This window comes from Rissa tridactyla, chromosome 2 (genome assembly GCF_028500815.1).
Source record: "Rissa tridactyla isolate bRisTri1 chromosome 2, bRisTri1.patW.cur.20221130, whole genome shotgun sequence".
Taxonomy (NCBI): Eukaryota; Metazoa; Chordata; class Aves; order Charadriiformes; family Laridae; genus Rissa; species Rissa tridactyla.
This window is the reverse complement of record NC_071467.1, coordinates 1,052,482-1,059,101: the sequence shown is the minus strand read 5'-3', so window position 1 is coordinate 1,059,101 and position 6,620 is coordinate 1,052,482.

The following is a 6,620-nucleotide window of genomic DNA, read 5'->3' as shown; positions in this document are numbered from 1 at the left end:
TCCTTCTTTGCAGTTCAACTTCTGCTATATCCACTACTCTCCGCTGCAACCACATTCTGACAAGCCAGAGACCAACAACGAGCTCCACTGTGCAACTCCCACTGCGGGGCAGGAAGACCTTGCTGCTCTGGCAAGATCTCTCTCACACAAGGGAGCTTGGATGATGGTCACCCTACCTGCAACTCTGACTAGCTCCCTTGCACTTGGCATTCCTGCCTTTGCATTCTTTTCCATCAATAAAGTTCTCCTGCATTCCACCTGAGATGCCTCCGTTTTCTTTTTTTCTCACAAGGCTCTTCCAGCCTCACTCAACACAAAGCCACAGCTACAGAGACCATCGGGGTGGGTGGGAAAGGGCCACAGGGCCGGTCTTAGGAACTATGGCCCCAGCAACAACCACAGCACAGAGCAGCACAGGGGGGCTTCCAGAACCTGACACAAGCCCTTCACTTACCCAAACGCTTGGGCATATTAACGCACTTCCAACCAAGGCTCTGACACAAGCTCCCCATGCCAGCACGCACTTCACCAACTCTCTTCCGCAGCATGACCCTCTCACCAGCACAGCAGGCAGAATCACAGCAAACACAATCATTCACTGCACAAGGAACCTCTGGACATCATCTACTTCAACAACACCCGCTCAAAGAGAGTCAACTCAAGCAGGCGCTCCACAGCCTTGTCCAGTCAGCTTTTCAGTATCTCCAAGGATGAAGTCTCCAACACCTCTCTCTACAACCCCTTTTCACCTGTTAGACCACCGTCACGGTCATACTGAAAAAGGCTGGCCTTCTCTTCCATGGAAGTGGCACGTCTTTTCAGCTTTTCTCATTCCCCATGCCTCGGCCATGGGCACCCATGACAAGAGTCTGACTCCCCTCTCCTCGTTCCCTCCTGACATCGCTTCACCTGCGATAGAGTTGACTTTCTCACTAGCAGCTGGTAGACTGCTAGGTTTTGCATGTGGGATGAGAATGGCGTTGAGAGCCCACTACTCTTTCTGGTTGTTGCTAAGCGCTCAAGGCCTTTTCTGCTCCTCACACTGCCCTGCCAGCAAGTAGGCTGGGAGTGCACAAAAGGCTGGGAAGTGACACGGCCAGGATAGCTGACCCCAACTGACCAAATGATAGTCCATGCCAGGTGAAGGCGTGCTCAGTATATAATGCATGGCAAAGATGAAAGAACGGTGTAATGAACGGACGTACGGCATTTGTCTTTCCAAATAACTGATGTGCATCATGGAGCCCTTCTTTCCTGGAGACATGGCTGAACACTTGCATTCCAATGGGAAGTATTCAAAGAATTGTGTGGTTTCTTTGATGCCACTCATGGCTTTTGCTCTACCTACAGAACTATTTCTACCTCAGCACACGCATTTTTTCACTTTTCCTCTTCTGATTCTCTTCCCCATCCTGCCGAGGGGGAAGCGAGCGAGCGGCTGCATGGTTCTCAATGCTCGCTGGGTTTGCACCACGGAAACTCCCATCTGGGATTTAGAGACATTGATGACAGCTCATCAATGAACGTGGCCTTGCCTCCTGGCTGAGAAACCTCCCAGCTCTCTCTGCTTCTCCTCAATGAAGGATGCTTCAGTCCCTTCAGCATCTGGGTGGCCCTGCACTCCCCTTGCTCCACTAAGTCCATGGCCTTCCAGAAATCACAGAATCATTGAGGTTGTGTTTTGGGTGAATGCCAGCTGGCAACAAAGAACCATGCGGCCACTCGTTCACCACCCCCACAGCTGCAGGATGTGGGGGAGAATCGGAAGAAAGAGGGAAAACTCACGGCTTGAGATAAAGGCAGTTTAACAGAACAGCAGACGATAGAGGAAATCAAGAACAACAGAACTTGCAGAGGAATGTACAAAAAACGATTCATTTATCACCACTCACCAGCCTGACCTGGGAAGTCCCAAGCCCACTCCCAAGCAGCGATCTCCAACTCCCTCCCCCTGGAAGCTCCCCCAGCTATACACTGGGCACGGCATCTCATGGCATCGAGTACCTGTGTCCTGTCCTTCACTACTTCCCATGGGCAGGCAGGAGTTCAGCTGCCTGCAGGAAAGCAGGGCTCCATAATGCGTGATGTTTCTTGGGAAGACTAATGTCATAACTCCAAGAGTGCCTCCCGCCTTCTTTGTTCTTCCCCCAGCATTATGTATTGAGCATAATGTCGTACGGCACGGACTATCCCTTTGGTGAGTTCTGATCAGCTGTGCTGGCTCTGTCTCCTCCCAGCTTTTTGTGCCCTCCCAGCCTACTTGCTGGCAGGGTGGTGTGAGGAGCAGAAAAGGCCTTGAGTGCTTAGCAAGAACTGAAAACAGTAGTGGGCTGTCAATAGCATTCTCATCCCAAATGCAAAACAGAGCACCCTACCAGCTGCCAGGAAGGGAGTCGCTTCTATCCCAGCTGAAACCTTACTAAGGAGGGAATGAGGAGAGGGGAGTCAGACTCTTCTCTCAGGTGCCCACAACCAGGGCAAGTGATGATGGAGAAAGATGAAAAGAGGCGCCTTTTCCTTGGAAGAGAAGGCATGCTGTTTTCAGCGTGAGTGTGGTCAAAGATTGGAACCGGCTGTGCAGAGAGGCGTTGGACCCTCCATCCTTGGAAATACTGAAGACCTGTGTGGACATGGTTGCGGAGAGCCTGCTTGAGCTGATGCTGTTTGAGCAGGTTCGGTTGAAGTAGAGGATGTCCATAGGATCCTTGGGCAGTCAATGATTCTCGTTGCTGTGATTCTGCCTGCTGTGCTGGCCACAGGGTCATGCTGGGGAAGAGAGTTGGCAAAGTGTGTGCTGCCATGGGGAGCTTGTGTCAGAGGCTGCAGTAGAAGTGCATTAGCATGTGCAAGCCTTTGTTTGGGTAAGTGAAGGGCTTGTGTCACGTTCTGGAAACCGCCCTGTGCTGCTCTGTGCTGCTGTTGTAGCTGGGGACATACTTCCTAAGAGAGGTCCTCTTGCCTTTTTAAACCCACTGTGATGGTGCGTGGAGCCCTGTCACTGTGCCGGCTGCAGTTGGGAGCAACTGGAGACAAGTGTCCTGGTTTGAGGTAAAACAGAACCAATTTTCTGGTTTGTATTTTTACGTTTTAGCTGGGCCTCTTCTAACTGACTAAACCGGGAAATTAACAGCATATTGTTTAGAAAGTGTTCACTCTCACTGAGTGACAAGACCTGATTATACCAAGGAATGGTACGCAGAGACGCTCTCGCTTAGACGTATTCCTATAACAAGCGAGGTCAGCTAACTTCGTTATTTGCCTCGTTAGAGGGTCAGAAGTGGAAAAGCATAGAAGGGTGACACCTGTAAGGAGGAGCGGACAGGACAGGTCCTCTTATCTCTTCCTCTCCTCTCTTTGGGAAGGGGGGACATCTGTCATTGTGATTGGCCAATCCGGCCAAAACCACGGAAGAAGAAAGTGAAGGCGTCTCAGTTTTGGATGCAGGAGAACTTTATTGAGGCAAAGCAGTGCACAGGCAGGAATGCCACGTGGAAGGGAGCCAGTCTGAGCTGCAGGTAGGCTGACCTTCATTCGAGGTCGCTGGTGAGAGACAGATCTTGCCAGAGCATCAAGGTCTTCCTGGCTGGGAGGGGAAATGGCACCCTGGAGGTCTTTGAGTTGTCAGCAAGTGTTTGCAGCAGAGTGTAGTGGACATAGCCGAAGGGGCGATGCAAAGAAGGAAGTGGGAGAAGAGGAGGAGGTACATGGGCCATGGTTGCAGACAGCTTGGGCTTGCCCCTTCCCTCCTCCCTTGCTTGGTGTCTTGAGAGGAGGAGCCATGGACGATAAAATCCTGTGCCAGCAACTACCTAGAAGTGCGTCTTCAATGCAAGCCGTGGCTTCCATGGTGTGGGTGGCTGGTGCCAGGGTTAGTGGCGAGGGCCCTTAGCAGGGGTAGCAGCCTCTTCTGCCACCGTAGCAGCCAAGGCCTCCCAAGCCGTAGCCGTAGCCGAAGCCGAAGCCGCCGGAGGAGATGGGCACTCCCTGGGCGCTGAGTTCATTGCCCACGGCAGCGGATGCGGAGGATCCGACGGCGGTGCTCTGGGGGAAGGAGGTGAGGATGGGTCCTGGCAGGGTGACCTGCACGGCGGGAGGCTGGATGACGACGCGGGAGGCCTCGCACTGCCTGACGCAGGGCTCGTTGCAGCTGTTAGCCAGCGGGGTGGGTCCGCAGGGTCCGCAGAGGTCGTTGCAGGCCATGTCTGTGGTGTGGAGGGTGCCTGGAAGAGAGGGTGTGGAGAAAGGTGAGGGTCATGGGCGTGTGAGGGTCAGTGTTGGAAGAGGACGAGGGAGTGTGGAGGGCTGTTGTGGGGCTGTGGGGAGCGTGGCAGTAAGGAGGCGTGAGGGCTGCTGAGGCTGTCGGCACAGCATGGTGGAGGACAGGGGCCAGGTGGGTGAGGAAAAGGGGGGTCAGGGGGTTGAGGCTCACCTTATTGAGGGTGGAGGAGAAGGCGTGAGGAGAAGCGTGTGAGGGAGAGAGGCACTGGGCCGGCTTTTATGTTGGTCCTGGAGGGGCGGGACAGGCTTCGCGCATGACTTTTTTTTCACCAAGCAGCTCTTGCATGGTACAGGCACTCAAGTAATGACATGGGGTGTGTCTTCCTTCCCACAACAGTCCCTTTTCATGTCATCCTCTTGAGGTCGTCTCCATTTGGCCCTGGCAGCAGCTTCTGAGTGAGTGTAGGTAGTTGGGAGGGTTTGGATGGATGCTGTGTCACGGAATTCAGCAGACGCCACCAAAGCATAGAGAGGTCGGGTGTCTTCAGTGAGGTCATCCCACGGCAGTCCTGTGGTGTGGTTTGTGGTTGCGTTTTGAAGAGGGGGCCTCATTTTCTTGCAGCGCTGCCAGGGTGGTTGAAACTTTGATGGTGTTGCAGGCGTGAGGTGCTGCCCCTTCCATGGCATTCGCTCCCTCCCTGCGCTGCTGCCAGCTCGCTCAGCCTGTCTTTAGGCCTGGCCTTTCTCCCTGCATCTGTTCTGTGGGTGTCTTAGTGCTTCTCTTGTTTGAGGGCTTGGTACAAAGGCGTTTTACAAAGCATGAGGGAAAGGCCGTGGATGTTGGTAACCTGGGCTTTAGAAAAGTCTTTCATGCCATTTCCCACAGCATTCTGCTGGAGAAACTGCCAGCTCATGGCTCGGATCGGGGTCCAGAAAAGCAAGGCTTCATGAGGCGTCCTGTTTTCTTGGGAATAGAAACCTCATAACACCAAACGTCCACCTGTTCTTTCTTCTTCCCCAGCATTTTATACTGAGCATGATGTCATATGGCATGGACTATCCCTTTGGTCAGCTAGGATCAGCTGTATCGGCCATGTCACCTCCAAAGTTCTTGTGCACTGCCAGCCTACTTGCTGGTTGGGCGGTATGAGGAGCAGAAAAAGCCTTGAGTACTTACAACAACCAAAACCTCTAATGGGCTGTCAACAGCATTCTCAACCCAAATGCAAGGGAGTCAGACTCTTCCCATGGGCACCCACGGCCAGGGAATGTGTTAATGGAGAAAGATGAAAAGTTGTGCCATTTCCTTGGAAGAGGAGGCAAGCCTTTTTCAGCATGAGGCTGGTCAAGCAGTGGGAAAAAGATTGCACTGGGAGGTGTTGGAGTCTCCATCCTTGGAGATTGTGAAAACCTGACTGGACGTGGTCCTGTAGAGCCTGCTGGAGGCGACCCCTTTGAGAAGTTTGGGTTGAAGTAGATGATGTCCAGAGGTTCCTTATGCAGTCGATGATTCTGTTTGCTGTGATTCTGCCTGCTGTGCTGGCCAAGGGGTGGTGCTGGGGGAGAGAGTTAGTGAAGTGTGTGCTGCCATGGGGAGCCTTTGTCAGAATGGTGGTTCAAAGTGCCTTAGTATTGCAAAGGCTTTGTTTGGTCAAGTGGAGGGCTTGTGTCAGGTTCTGGAAGCTCCCCTGTGCTGCCCTGTGCTGCTGTTGTTGGGGACATACTTCCTAAGAGGGGTCCTGTAGCCCTTTTCGCACTCACCCCAGTTGCCTCCCGAGCCCTGGCTTTGTGTTGCATGAGGTTGGAAGAGCCTTGGGAAAAGAAAGGAAGTGGAGGCATCTCATGCTGGGATGCAGAACTTTAACGAGTTTATTGCCAAAAGACCTGCTCCAGCATTGGTTTCTCTCCATGGGATCAAAGCCTCCTTTGGGAATCCACCTGCTTCGACAGGGGTTCCTCCACAGGCTGTAGGTAGATATCTGCTCCGCTGCGGACCGCCATGGGCTGCATATCTACAACATGCTTGACCATGGTCTTCAAAACGAGATGCAGGGAAATCTCTGCTCCAGTGCCTGGAGCACCTCCTCCCACTCCGTCTTCCCTGACCTTGGGGCAGCGCCGAATGCCTGGCACCCCTCCAAAGCCCAGGCCGGCCTGCCAGGGCTGTGAGGAAATGGGGCCCCCTCTTCACAACGCACCCGCAAACCACACCACACAACTGACACAAAATGACCTCACTTATGACACACCACCTCTGGAATGCTTTGGCCATGTCTCCTGAATACCCTGAAACGCTGCATGCATGCACATCCTTCAAACTACTTACTCTAACTTAAAAGCTGCCACCAGGGTGAGATGGACATGAGGAGAAGATGAAAAGGGGCTGTTATGGTAAGGAAAAC